The sequence below is a fragment of the Canis lupus genome, chromosome 12 (genome assembly GCF_003254725.2).
Source record: "Canis lupus dingo isolate Sandy chromosome 12, ASM325472v2, whole genome shotgun sequence".
NCBI classification, from domain to species: domain Eukaryota; kingdom Metazoa; phylum Chordata; class Mammalia; order Carnivora; family Canidae; genus Canis; species Canis lupus.
Window position 1 is genome coordinate 23536219 of NC_064254.1, and position 16157 is coordinate 23552375.

The 16157-nt window shown below is 34.8% G+C and overlaps 1 protein-coding gene across 2 annotated transcripts in view; it reads right to left on the reverse strand.

The window, feature by feature from the left end:
* COL21A1 (collagen type XXI alpha 1 chain) overlaps nucleotides 1–16157 on the reverse strand; it is a 240435-nt gene that overhangs the window by 21842 nt on the left and 202436 nt on the right. The window lies entirely within an intron of this gene.

A 16157-nucleotide genomic window follows, 5' to 3' on the forward strand; every position in this document is an offset into this window, starting at 1 on the left:
TTAAAGATGAGTAAGTCCGAGTTGGATTTTTAATTTGTAAATAATGCATAATTTTAAACTTATATCATCCACTCACATACAGTAGAACACTGTTATTAATAAAAAATCCAATTTTGGAAAAGAGAACATTTATGAGAGTATTATATGAACATCTACTGATATTTAAAGTTTTAAATAAAGGTTTTCAAAAAGAAAAGCTTAAGAGAATATTAATCTTGGCTCTTCTTTTAGATCAACATAAGTGATAAAGTAAGAAAGATACTTCATTTGAACATATTTCTATATTATTTTAAATGAATAATTCAAGAAAAACCATCCAGTCATAGGAATTCAGATTCAGTAACAACAGTTTTAAAGGCCCCCACTGCCTCACAACCATAATTAAAAACTAGTAAGACTAACCAATATCCTCCAAACTGAGCCATTAAACACCCAGGAACTTAATTCCTTGTATAGAATACACCAATCTTTCTCCTAATGATTCCCTTATTGATAAAATCATGAAGAATATGCAGATCACAGTTTGAGGAGAGACAGAAGCATAGAGAACCTAGATGTAAAAGTTCTCCAACAAGATTCAGAGAAAATTAATGTTTATTGTATAAATTTAAGAATAACATTAGCACATTCATTAATGGGAAAGCCAATTCTCATGGTCAGTCATTCAATGCAGTTACCAAAATAATTTTTCACTATCTAAAGGAAACAGCAATAGTATTAATCAGTTTTTATTTTTTTTTCATTTTTCTTAGCTCCTTTCACAATGACACTTCAGTTAAAATAGGTAACATCTGAAATAAGTAACATAGAGGGTAGAAAAAGGAATTTGAAAGACAAAGAAATTGGGTCCCATCAGTATTTCTTTGAAAGCCCTCTGCATTATCCAGGCTTTCAAAAAAAAAAAAAAAAAAAAGTAAAAAAAAAAAAATTAGTACTCCTCAGTAAACCAAGGGAGATGGTAGACAGGCCATTGCCAATGAGACCAAGTTATCTTCTATTACAGAGAGAGAATCAACCATTATTTTGATTTTCACATCTTGACTTTATTAACACAATATTGGTCAATGTATTAGCCACAATTATAATGCAAGACACATGCATATAGTTCTGGTTTTAAAATCTGAACTTGATAAATAAAAAGTATAAGGAAACAAATAAAATCTGAACTTGAATCATAAATTGGAATCCATGTTGATTTTACTTGGCTCCATTCATTTTGCCAGGGCACTACACCCTTTGCAGAAAACACAAGTTGTATGTGAGCAATGACTATAAACAAAGGGCTTATAGTCTACTTGAAAACACAACCTTTTATAAACATACTAACTAGAAAATAACATAAAGCCATATAAATTTTATAGTAACATTATAAAACATAAGCATACTCTAAAACATAAAACAAAATGAAAATAACTTAGTTCTATGTAGAAAGAACATAGAATAATATTAATTATATCCTTCCAAAGCAGAAAATGCATATTTTAAATGCAATCAATTAAGATCCTATTGTTCCAAATAAAGGCTTCCATTTCAATAGACCACAGTTTGGCATGAAACCATCTGTAATCAACTCCCATTCCAATACACATATGTACAAATTCACTATAGGTTTAGATTAAGTTCTGAATTTAAATAAAACCTATCTGTAAAATCTTATCAGATACAAGACGGCCATATATTGTTCTATGCTGAAGCTGTACAGCTGTGGCCATGCAGTGTCCTTTGGCCCCAAGAATCTCTAACAGGGTCATACAATTGCCCATGATACTATCAGACCTGAGAAGCTGAATTTCTTGCTGCACACTGTCCTTTATTGCTCAGAGTTTCATCACTATTCAAGTCTCTATGCCCTCAAACAATCTATGATATTAGTACAAATCAGTTACAGATATACTGCCTCTACTCCTATTTCTGAAGCCAATTCCAGTGCCAGAAAAGCTACATCCTCACTGTGTGGGCAAATGGAGTTATGCCCAGGCACCCAAATCTCCACTTACCAGAAGCCCTTAGGAGAGCCCTCCTCCCCAACCCCAGTTCATTCCCTGGATCTGATCTGACACTCTATTACCTAAATAATACTGATACTGAGCTTGGTCTCTATTAGGACATAGCCCCAAATCTTGTTATTTCAGCATATCACAAAGTATTTGGGGGAAGATTCTAGATTTGGGAAAAAAAATCCTTTCCTATTGCCTTAACATGTTAGTAAAACATTAAAATATATTTCAGAAATATGAAGTCATATATTCTATGTCTAATTATGCCAAAAACTATTGCTTATTTTAAAAATGTCAACCACAAACACATAAAACTACATAATATAAAAAAAAGATGCAAAGCTGATTTATAAAAGTATATCTCGGCAAAACTAATATAATACCATGGGCATGCATGGAATAAAAGACTGTTGATAAAGAAATTAACCAGAACTGAAATCACAGAGAGCTATATTAATTAATAAAATTCTCCTAGATTTTATTTTCCTGGGCTCCCATTTATGAAAGTTTTCATAAACTTTGCTAATTTTACTCTAGCAGAAGTATTATTCAAAACCATTTGAAATTTACCAGTTTGTCAATCCGAAGTATTTAGTGACAATTACTTCATACGGCAAATGTTTTCCAAGCAAACTATTTTATATTTCACTTTTGGTCTGTGTGGTTTTGGATTCAGGCAACTGTGAAAATGTATAAATAAAGACAGTAACAAGCCTTTTATTGGTAAGAGTAAAGGGGTATATTTCCCTCGCTTCTGTGATTTCAGTTTGGATTTGAGAAAGAGCAGAAAGTCAACTGGAAAATCCTGCATAATATTGTGGTGAAAAAAACGTTGACATAAAAAATGTTCTATAATCTTCTCTGTAACCATTAACCATTGATGTGTAACAAAAAGTCATTAAGAATAGAAATACATAATTTAGACTAAAGGGTTTGGCCCCTATTTCCTAAAGACCACGTTGTAATGAAGGAAATGTGTCCAAAGATAAAAAATATCACTTGAAAAAAAAAATCACTTGATACTTTCTCACATCCAATGAATTCGGTTATCTCACCCCTGAAATCAGAGCAACTTTGATCCAATCTGCTTGTAAGTAATGCAATATTTTCGACATTATAAAGACAAATCTAACCCATTAATGGTATTTTTATATCAAAATTTTTAACATTTCCATACAGTGGTAGAGATATTTAATATGCAGTTATCAAAATATCAGATATCAAATATCAGAAGGTTATGTTTTCTATCATATCAGGAAGTGGTTTGTTTGTTCCTAAAGATTCATGAAGAAAAAGCACTGATATGTTGATAGCACTGTTCTTATTAGCTACAAAAATTACAACTATTATTATAATGATCATTAATAAAAAGCCCAGTGGAAGCAGTTACAAATTTAGACACTGAAGTCAGCCAGCCCATATCCAGTGGCTGATGGACTCCAGGCCTGTTATTTAAATTGTAGAATCTCAGTATCCCCATTTTACGCATGGCAAAATAATAGAATCTACCTCACAGAGCTGTTACATTATATCAATTAATTCATAAGTGCATAGCTCAGTGCTGGCACTCTAATGAACAACTTTTCATGACTGTCTTTTCACAGCTCCTCCCTGACCTTTGAAAGTTGTGAAATAGATGAAGTCAATTCTCCTCCATGTCTCAAAACGTGTTCTCTTTCTCCATTTTAAGGATATCTTGGAGGGGTGTGTGTGTGGGGGGGCAGGGTCTTTTCCACCTTGTCTTTTTCTATCTACCCTTGTTTTCAAAATTTCCCATTGTACCCAAGGGCACTCCAGCAATCCAAGGCTTCCTACTAGGCGGTGCCAAGTTAGCAGTACCCCTCATCTTTTACACCTTTGTCTCTTCATGTTTGGCAAACTTTGACTACAATGACTTTTGCTTTTTAAACATTTAAACGTATTTCATCACAATTCTTTAAGAAAAATATAACCCAAAGTTTCAAATATATTTTCAGTTGAACCCAATGTTTTTCAATCCTTTTTAAAAATTCCACACTAAACTGACAGATCATTATGAATGATGTGTAAAAGATTACTGTGGTAAGAGAACACTAAAGAGAAGTAACTCACAACCATAGCTGCCAAACCTAAAACAAACTAATATATAAGTACTTGCAATAAACCCATAATATGGAAATCACCAGCTTTACTATTCTTTTTAATACTTTAACACAGTTTTACTACTCTCTTTAATCTTTAAGAGGGAAAAAGTAATCTGAGTAACATTGGATGAATTTATTTTCTCTAGCCTACAGATCAGTATCCACATGGGCCTGGACCCAAACAAAGTACCAAAAGGTAAGTAATTTCAATAGAAAATGCTTTGGTAAATATTTCTGGACTACTCATGTTTGTACACAACATAAAATATTATGTCAGACATCATAAATTTCAGAAAGAGACCAGGAATATCATCAGAAGGAAAAGCTGTCTTGAAGCCCTTACAAATTTGCTTCATGTTACTGGCATTTCTCTTCAGCATCTAAAAGCATTTCAACATTTTTAAAGGCCAAAAGATATTCTAAACAATTTTACCATGGTAAAAGTATTATTTTTCAAGACAAAACAAAAAAAGACAAATGTTTAGCAAATTAAAATAACATACCTGAAAACCCAGAAGAGGAGAGGGGAGGACAAAGTTTAGTGACCCCGGGATGGTCTCTGCACTACCACATGATGGGAAAGTCATGGAATCACCCTGAACCCAGGAATCCAGACAATAATCTGCCCCTTTCCGTTGGCAAGTGACATCATGCTTGTGAAATATATTAGGGAGTTAAAAGGAATGTATGCATATAGTCACATGTAAAACTGAAAACCAACTCCATTTGAAAGAAGTCCTAAAATGACAACCCTAGGGCTACTCTAAAATGAGTTCTGATCCTCTGAGAACCTAAAAAATACAGACTATACTTTTTGGTGCATAGAATGTCACTGTATAACTCAAAAAAAGCTGTGATGAATTTCTCATGAAAGAGAAAAATGAAAATGAATTTTTCCAAAGACCTTTACAATCAACTGAGTTGATGAGTATAATTTATACACCATTTTCCAGAGAAATCTGAATTACTTTTTAAAAAAATTTTATCTATGATAGAAGTCACCAAAATTTTTTTTAAAACACCAAATCAAAGGTGAAACCAGTCTGATGAAGAAAGCAATGAATTTCTAACCTTAATTACACTGAAAACTAAACTGATTATTTGAAAATTATGCCTAATTTGTTATCTATGTGTCTTTTATTTATAACCTATTTTTTAAACACGTATATACTGTTATATCTAAATCATATTTATTGTGCAACTCAGCCCATTGTGAATTTTTCTGTTTATATAATGTATATCCCCCTTTTCCTATTGAAAACTGATATGATATACTAATAAGCATTCACTAAAAGAAAAAAACTTAAAACCTATGGGGAGCCTGAATGGCTCAGCTGGGTAGGCATCTCTTAATTTTGTCTCAGGTCATGATCTCAGGGTCCTGAGACTGAGCTCCACATCAGGATCCCCCACTCAGTAAGGGGTATGCTTGAGATTCTCTCACTCTGCCCCTACCCCCATTCTCACACACTTGCTCTCTAAAATAAATTTTAAAATCTTTATAAAAATACAAAAAAAAAACTAAAACAAAAAGAAGCATACTGCAACCTCACAGCTATGACCTCAAAGGGTAACACATTTGCTTAATTTTCATGCCTTGTAGGTTAATCTCACAGATAATTTTTCACACATTGTTAAAGATATCCTGTTAGATGAAGGCATCAAGTCGTCCCGTTAGGGAAGAACAATACTGTGTTTAAGAAGCAATTTCTTTGATAAGAAAAAGCACAGGTAGGGGCACGTGAGTGGCTCAGTAGTTGATCAAAATATGAAGGTAGTAGACAAAAGTTACCTACTTGAAAACAATTGATTTTAGTGACATTGATAAATGAAAATGGAATTATCATCTTAATAGCTACCTTATTATTCTTTAAGGCTATATGTGCTTTAATATCTTTCTCTGGCTAAATCAACTAACTTCAATATTGCCACGAGTGATAATAAAAGTTATATTTCCAATTAGATTCAATGTTCTTGGTGTTTTAAAATATTTTATTATTTTTTGACAAATTCGGAAGCAAATCTATCCTGGAAAACTAAAGTACATCTACAAACATTTGAACAAGTTGTTTTATGAAGATTGGTAAGTCCTCACTAACATAGGAATTTGAGCACTTAAACTTGTTTTGTTACATCTAAAATGAAATTTTTAGTTTATTGATTTTCCTAGAAATTTCTTTGAAAATGTATGTATATAGTATTTTAAAAAACAATTTTTAGATGTGATGTATTACTGTTTTTATTTTAGAAAACTTATCTTCTATTACTTCCGTTAAGGAAATGGTAAGGTTAATCTCATCAAATGCCAAATTCCTGGAATTTTTTTTAAGATTTTATTTATTGATTCATGACAGAGGGACAGAGACATAGGCAGATGGAGAAGCAGTCTTCCTGCAAGGAGCCTGATGCAGTACTTGATACCAGGTCCTCAGGATCATGCCCTGATCCAAAGGCAGATAGATGCTCAACTATTGAGCCACCCAGGCATCCCAGGAAAATGAATTTTAATAATCATCTCTGGTGATTATGGTTAAGGTACTCTGGATCAGAGTTGAAGAAATACTGCTCTTTATATAGTAAAAACAAAAATTCTTGAACATTACTTATACTGGGGTGCAAAGCTACGAAAGTCATCAAGAAGCTTTTTATTTATGATTATCTACCAATTAAATTTTCATATAATCCATTTTATGTCTCTTTGCTCTAAAACAACTATACATCATTTTCCCACCAATTTTTAACCCTTCATCAAAAGTCTTAATACTCAGGTTTTTATGATTAACTTCACTTTAATGGCATTTGAGAGTCTTGATCTACCACAGGTTTTTTTTATATAAACCTTTGTAGAGTATGTTTATTGAGTAAATTTTCTACTTCTCCTACCTACAGAGAAACTATTGTATATAAAACCACCTGGTACAATATTGTACCTTCTATGATTGCTCAGCAAATATTAGCACCTAAATCCACATCGCAATAAGAATCTGCAACAATCCTAAAGCTCTCTAATGGTTTCTCTTTTGTGATTAGTCATTCCATCTTAAAATACATTGTTCCGAAGTTCTTCATATTTCACCAAACTCCATCAATTAAGTGTACTCTTTTTATGTAGAATGCAGAAGGAAGAAAATTCTACCACAACAAATATTCATGGTTTTTATAACCAAATCATCATAAAACTCCTTTGCCCTGATTTAATTTTATTATTAGTTCATCAAATCACTTTTTATACTTCACTTGCAAGAAAGAGACTATCACTGAAAATGCCTAGTCCCTATGTCCTAATAAAACTATTAAAGGAAATTTATATTCCAATCTTATTCGATCATTTCCAGTGGATTGAATTCATCATGAACCATTAGAATTACACATGACTTCTAGAATGTATTCATAAATACTAGTCTCTCGATTCATACTCTCTTTCGTTAAAACATACTTGAGTTTTTTTCCCCCTATGACCAAGAAATGTGTATCTATGCCAAAAGATTTTCAAAGCCAGAATCTTTTAAAGAACCAAAATTAAAACAGCAAAGCAGCTATGGCTTAACTAAGCATATCTGTTTGAAACAATAGAATACTTCAGTATTCAAAATTATGAAAATCATTTTTATAAACCATCTGAAAATATTGGCAATCAATTACCTACTTATTAGGTGTTTAACTGATTATCAAAAATAAAAATGCACATTGGTATAAACAAATATTTTTGAGCACTCTTTCTCAGATATCTCCCATATGTATTTTAACAACACCCTAACATATTAAGAACATAAACAGTTTTCTGATGTTCTCAGAGGCATGAAACATTTTTCTAGTGTTCAGTGTGGTAACCACACTCAAGTATTTTTAAAATATTTCTCAAAAATATTAAAAAAAATAAGAGCTCGTTAGAATGAAATAATCTAGTTACCAAAGTGTGCTTTTCCAGATCACATAAAAAATATACTAGTTTCCACACTTGTGAAAATAGAACAAATGGAAAACGTTCTCATTTCATCTGCTAAAAAAATAGCATTTATATGGTGCATGAATCCAGTATTAAAATAAATATGCCTTGTCTTGAATAACACTGTTAATTCTGTATTTTCATGCTTTGCAAATGGAGAATGTATTTGGACTAATTCAAAAGTATCATCTGATACCTTACAACAATGATAAAAAGTACACAAAACAACCCCAGTCCCTGTATGACTAAAGAACATAATTTTAAAGTCAAAGTCTTGGAAGCTTTGAAATCTAGACTAAATATCCTGTATAGATGGTGATGTAAGTTTCCTTTCACCCATTCTCTTCAAAAGAAAGGTGCATGTAATCAATCCCCATGTCAGTGAGAATACTGAGCCTATGTAAGCAACATGAGATTTTATTTACCCACAGATTACGTTACCCATTCTGAGAACTAACCATGCATCATTTCATATGTTGAATTACATTCATCACTCTTGTCATTTCAGAGTTCAATAAAGTCCTTTTTTGAGTTATAAGGACATGAATAAATGAGAAAGACTGAAATAAATGCATTTTAATGCTTATCAATAATTTTACAATGAATATATTCAAGAGATTTCTTCAAAACAACCAGAAAAAAATGATCAGTACCATAGACACAGAGCCTCCAAATATAAAATCTGCAATGTTGTTTTATGAAGTTTTTTGATGGTGGTCTCTTTTACTCTGCCAATGAAATCATTTGTATGGAAAGAATTAAATGGATCCTTTGATAAATCTGGTGGGATTTTATTAACTTATACAGATAATGGGCCAACATTTGCCTTTTATGTTTAAACAAAAAGATATAATAGTTTCATAGTCATTACAAGGCCAAAAGTCATATTTTGGGAAATCAAAATGTTGCAGATATTGCTTACAAATTCAATCATTTCTGCAGACAAATCAGATATGTATATGATTTAATTTAGATAAAGCCTATTTCAAAATGCATTCTAAGAGTTACCCTCAACCAAGTTTTAAAACATAACCCTGGAGTTAGCAGGGAATTATTAAAATAATAAATACAAGTGAATTTCTCAAACATTCTAAGTTGTTTTATGTGAGCTGCCTTCACACTAAGAAATGCCAAGTGAAATTCTTAGGAGACATCAGGTTAAGGTTGTTTCACTCAACACATACCAAGGGTGTGCCACTCCTTGTGCCTGAAAGAAGAGTGGGGGAAAAAATGTCACAAATCTGTAGAAAAGATCTCAAAAAGTTTGCCACTCAATTGCAAATCAAAGAGGAACAATGACAGAATTTGGTTTTTTCCCCCTCTTAACCTTTCTTCTCAATGTAAGTAAAAAGTACAGTCAAGTAGGTAAATAAGGTTACTTCCCCATTACTAGTAAAATAAAGTGAATTATTCCACATGGGAAACCACCATAGTCTTTCAACATTAGCTTTCCTCAAGAATTTCATGGATATCTTTGGCATATAAGCATACAAATGACATGTCAAATAATGACGCCAGAGAGATTGATTAAACAATAGACCTACTTGTCTCTTAAGTACATGATGACTTGGACCAGTTCAGCAGCTAACATTACACCATAGACACAAGCAAAACATGTGGTTTAGCAAGAATTTGAAAGACATGAGGAAAGGAAACAAAAGCCTCTATAAGCCAATGTCCTCAAATATAGTACAGTGATCCCCACATCTTCATTCCTACAAAAATGATACCTCAAACATTTCCAGAATACAAAGGCTTAACACATCCTTATTTAAGAACATGTGCTCACCTCCATAGGTCCAGAAAATGTATCATCCTTTCTCTCATCCTCATGGAGCTTCAGGGATCTTGGCTCAAAGAATGGAATCCAGGCTCTGCCTACACTATCTTCACCATGAGCCACCTGGGGCTGGCTGATCAGGAGAGAACTAGCAACCAAGTGGCTCAGACTGAGCAAAAATGTTACGCTAAATACAGCATGTCATCAGGATTGAGCACCAGGACAAGAATAGCTATGAAGAAGAAGCAGTGGAAACACTGATACTGCAGATAATTTGGCCAGCAATAACTGGCTATGGCAAAATAGCTGGTCAACATGGTAATCTGACCTAAAAGCTCACTTGACCAAATATGCATGCTTCCAGTTTTTATCTTTCAACAAATGGTGAATTTTGGTGTGCTACTGCCCTGTCACCATCCACCTAACTGCTCAAGACAAAATCAGTTATGAGACGTTAGAAAAACATATTTCCAACAACTGAGGATTCCTTGAAGTAATCTGATTGTTCTTTATTCCTTGGCACAAAAACAAAAATATAGTCTGACAAGCTCAAGATCTTTTTTAAAAAAGAAACACTGTAAAACAGTCAAATCCACGCCTTAATTTTTTAAAAATGTGTTACAAAAACAATGGCATGCTCAGGGGAGAAAATAAAATACAGATAAGCAAAAATAGAACATAACAGACATCAGAAACCCACCTGGGGATAAAATAAAGTAACCAAAAGATGATTAAACCATATGTTTACCATGTAGATTATTCCTTTAGATATACACATCCATAAAGTATCACATTTTAAAACAATGTTTAAATATGTACACATTTTATACAGTTTATATACATAATACATTTAGTACAGACATTAAAATTGTTTCAAATTTGCATGATGATGAAGAGTACAGAGAAGACATATGGGCTAGAAGTTACTAAACAGAATGACCCAAAAATGCAGAAAAACGAGAAGTGGAAGAAGTGAGTTTTTAAATACACATGAGAGGATAACAAAATTTATGAATCAGAAAATAGTGGTGGCAGAGGAGCTTGCTTTTAGCCAAATCATCATTTAAACTTATTTACGTGCTTTAATCCCAAATGTTTTTGATCAATACAGGTGCTGCCAAGTGTTTGCTAGGTATCAGTATGTGCTCACATGCCTTTTTACGTGGGTCCATTTCACAAATGATTGTTAAAGGTTATACCGGATGAAAACCCCAGTGTACTAGTTTCCTGTGGCTTCTGTAAAAAATCACCACAAACTTGGTTGTTTAAAAAACCACCATTTTATTATCTCGCGGTTCTGGAGGCCAGAAGTCTGAGGTCTGGATCTTGATAGGGTTGCACTCCCCCATAGAGGCTCCAAGGGAGAATCCATTCCTTGTCTCTTCCAACTCGTAGCTGCTAGCACTCCTTCACTCGGGGCTGCATCGCTCCAATATTGGCCACCATGTTCTCACCACTGCCTCTGAGTAACTTCAGATCTGTTCTTAGGGCCACCCCTCCGATAACCCAGGATAATTTCCTCATTAAAATACCCTAATTTAATCACATCTGCAAAGACCCTTTATTAAAATAGGATAACATTTACAGGTTTCAGGCATTAGAGTCTGATGATCTTGAAGGGGGGGGGGGAGTATTTTTCAACCTACTAGCCCTAGTATTCACAAAATTCTCTTAAAATTTCCTTGAATCTGACCCACTATTTCTTATGAGAATTTTATTAGTCTCCATTTTTATGTGTCTATTCTTCACTAATAACCCAAAGCATAGGCCACCTATATAAATGCCTTTGTTATTAGCTAGTTACGTTCCATTTGAAAATATCTTAGGATCACCCCCAGCCTAAACGGATTCTTCTTGCTCTCTTTCCTGCTTATTGCATGGTTTTCCTGTGTCATCATTCACACGATAGGTCTTTGAAAATCAACTTCTTTCATCTTAAGTGCCACATCCAATTAATCCTCAAGTTCTGCTGGTCCCCCTTCAGTTCATTTCAAATCAGTCCTACTCACCACCACCCCCCTCCACCCCCAACTAATGCTCCTGGCCTCATTGTAACTGCAGGGGATAGAGTTCAGCTAGACGCTGCCAGGCTCTGTTCTCTACCTTGGGCTCACCTTTACCCATTCTCTATTCTGCAGTCACAGTGATCTTTGTAAAACTTTCTGAATCTGATCAACTCACTCACCTACTTGAAACCTTTGTAAAGGTCCATTATTCTCAGATTTAAATTTCAGTGGCCCAGACAGGTGAGGCCCTTTTGAATGTGGTGCTACCTACGCCCACAACCTCATCTTATATTTCTATTCCATTTCTTCCGTGTCTCCTAGGCAGCCTGAACTTGTGTCAGCTTTTTCTAAAGTATCATGATTTCTTTTAATTCTACATTTTGGAACATACTACAGGTTCCTGCCTTGCCAGGCCAAACAACCAGCCAACTCCTATTGATACTCCAGAATTTAGCTAAGAGGGCACCTTGTTTAGGAATGTATCCTTACACACTTTAAACAAGTGAACTGTGCAGTATTTGTACTATATCTCAATAATGCTATCATTAAAAAGTAAAGAAGAGGGATGCCAGGGTGGCTCAGCAGTTGAGCGTCTGCCTTAGGTTCAGGGCATGATCCCAGGTCAGGAGATCGAGTCCCACATCAGGCTCCCCACAGGGAGCCTGTTTCTCTTTCTGCCTATGTCTCTGCCTATGTGTGTGTGTGTGTGTGTGTGTCTTGAATGAATGAATGAATGAATGAATGAATGAATGAAATCTTAAAAAAAAAAAAAAAGGAAAAGAATGAATGGGGCTCAGTGATGGTCCCAAACTCATTTAGTATTATACACATATTCTACAACTTCACCAGATCCCCTGTGCCCACCTCCCTAATACTTCTACTACACGGTAATGTCCTGGCTCATGTGACTGACTGACTGAAGGCAAGACGATGACAAATTCACCTTCACATTCTCCTTGAGTAGTAGCATGTCTGGTGCAGTGCAGACACTCAGTCAAGGTTTGTTGAGTGAATGACAAGATTACATAATCCTTCAACACAGTATTACATGGTTGAAAGCAATTATAGTAAGTCCAGCAAGTGTGGGTTTAAAGTCACCTGGATTGAAGTTAGGTATATATAATTTGAGGCTTAGAAAGTAAATTACTTTTGGGACTAAATTACTATTGGATTGACCAATACTTGCCTTTAAAATTCAAAGTATAGGCACTGGAATACAATTGCACTTTAGACAATATAATCATTTCCCAGTGAAATACAGTGGTTGTCCTCAATTTGAGTTCCAGCAGTTTGTGTTCATATTTATCAATCTGCTTACAGGGATGAATCATCATCCAGCTGTTATAAGCTGTGTTTAGTTAGCTTTAAAGCATTTTTCTAAGAGCTTCTGTCCTTCTAATTTAAGCTCCATTAATTTTTTTGGCTGCCACATTATAGAACAAATAAAGTGAACATGTCCTTTTTAGTGGGGCCAACTCATTCATTATAAATGCTTATAAACAGCATCCACATGCAATGGAAGAGTATTCATTTCTTTGTGTCACTAAATACATAGACTTTCTCTTTTCCTGTTTTCAAAGCTCTTCCACAAATAGTAAAGATCAATCTTCACAGGATGTTACTTCTGACAACCAAGTTTTCACTAATGGCCGAAAGAAGAGAATAATTTGTAATTCTGTTCCTTATTGTAAAAGAATACAGATCAGAAGAACTCTATCCAGATAATGTGGGCCAATTTTAGATGCTCAATCTGTTAAATGCTTTCCTAAGAGAGTATGTCTTCTGGCAGAGGAAACCTGGCTTCCCCTCCAGCGGTTGGCAGGAAAGAGAAACAGGGAGAGAAGAGGCAAGGGTCCCATTCTTGCCTTCCTTGATCTAGTGGGATGGAGTAGGAAAGAGTCTGAAGAGTTTCTCTTGGTAACTCCCAGTTTACTACCTGACTGGTTCAAAAGAGATTATATTCTAAATACCTCCACCATCCCACTACAGTTCTTTGCCCCCCTACCTTGCTTGCCTTTTTTAGAACTCTTGTGATTTAGCTTTTGTTTCTTTATCCTTTTACTGTCTCTCTCCCCGGCGAGGGTTATAAGCCTCCATGGGCAGTCCCTGGTGTTTCTCTCTCATCAAACCCAAAGACTTACACATTCTGGGAATGCAGTGAATGTTGGAAGGGAGCAAAGACAGAAAAGGTTGAAACTGGAAGGGTCACACTGCCTGAGATGGAAATTTATGCTAGAACAAAAGCTCTAGATAGGTCAATCTCGAGTAAAGTGGGAGCAGGAAGAGTAGGAGAAAACACAAATCAGCATCTGCTTCTAGCTGTGGTAAGGAATAGGCAGCCTTAGGAGAGCTAAACAAACCCTGAAGTGGTCCTAATTCACTACTTATTCTATTTGGTTTAATTAACAGGATCGCAAAAATATTATTTTTAAAGTAAATATATGCTGCTCATGTTGCATTATGATGGTTCATGTAGACTTGCTGGTCAGTCTGCCCTTTCTAACATTGTTTCTGTGAGAGAATGAGTCACAAACTCCAAATAACTGACTCACCAAGATTTAGAACATAATCAACTCAAATTATAACCTGGTTTTCATTTCAATTGCCTCTTATTTCCCTCTTCTTTACCTTTTTAACTTCCTCGTTCTCTCACTTCTCCATCTTCCCTCCCTGTCCCTGTGTTCATGTACGTGCACGCACATGTGCTTGCATGCACACACACACCTTATATTCTCTCTGAAGAACATAAACAAACATACCCAGTCTCATATCCAGTAACCAAGTCTTATAATTCTTCCTTAATAATAAAATTTGTGAGTCAGATATACTGAGCTCACACTCCAGTCCAATTCACATCTGAGCTGAGGCCTGATTTGCCCCATCTGTCAAAATAGCCAGCTCATTAGTGTCCTGATTCCAGTCTCTTCTCCTTTCAATCTATCCTGCATATACCAGAAGTTCAAAACTGCCTCTAAAGCACTACTCGGCATCACGTTAATCGTTTTTTTTTTTTTTTCTCATATCACTTCCATGGCAAGTGAATAAAGTAATTTCTGAAAAAATTCCTGAATTCACAGTCCAGGATCTCCATCTTCCCAACTTCACTTCCTATCACTGCAGACTCAGGGCCGCATTCTAATCATTTCAATTATTTCTTAGGCATACACTTAACCATCTGAACCTGTGTATCTTCACTCATATTCCTTTTCCGTCTAGTCTTCCTTTCTTTCCCAGTCACTTTTATGATCAAATCTAGCCCCAAGTCCTTGGTAAAAATTTCTCCATCACCTCATGATACAAGATTCCCTTTCTATATTCCTTCAGTACTTAGGATACCTCCATGCATTTGTGCAATATTTTAACAATTGTTTTTCATATATTTCCTATGTAAGCCTCATAACAACATAGTGAAATGGGTATTATAAGTATGTACACTTTAGAGACCAGGAAAAGGTTTCCAGAGATGTAAATACCCCATTTGGCATTTACCATAAATTGGCTCAGGTTCGTAATTATTTCCATCATTTTTCTGCTGTCTTCCAAACTAGATTATAAACTCCGGGAAGGCACTGGCTATGTAGAGAACTTGCCTCAGTGCATTATAATACACAAAATGAGAACTCAATAAACATTTGATTGAACAATTCTAAGAGTATTTCAAGCTATGCACCCCATTTAAGAAGCTTCAGTGCTTTCTCTCCTTCCTCTTCTGTTCAGTATTTAGATTCTGAATACATACCTGAACACTCTGTGATAAGATGCAATATATCCTGGCTATTTTTAAATTTCTTAACCTAGTCATCCCCCAAACTGAAAATTCCCCTAAAAATAAGTTACTTTGATGACTAAAATGGGACTAGCTGGTATTTCAATGTTGACTAATGTTGGCCAATGTTAGCCATGAGTGGTAGGAATAAAAGGTGGAGAACTCTGTAAGTGAAGTTGAGTCATCTGGCACACTTGTTAAAAACACTTATATCCAGGATTCAGATCCAGTGCTTTCTCAATCATGTTTCCTTACTCCAATTTTTATTGAACACATGACCCCAGAGAGCATACTACAAAACAATGAACCAGTGACAAAGTAACACTGACTGTAGGCTCAGCAACTGACCATACTGTCCATATTAACCATTTGTTTGTGTGGCCATGAGTACTCGTGATTGTAATCCATACTGTATATGACTTTTCCTGCTAGTGACATTCTTCCTGCTTTGTCAACAAAAGGATTAAATAAATATCTCATCGTTTTACAATGTTCCATAAAGAACTGTTACAACATCTAAGTCTGGAAGTCACTGAACA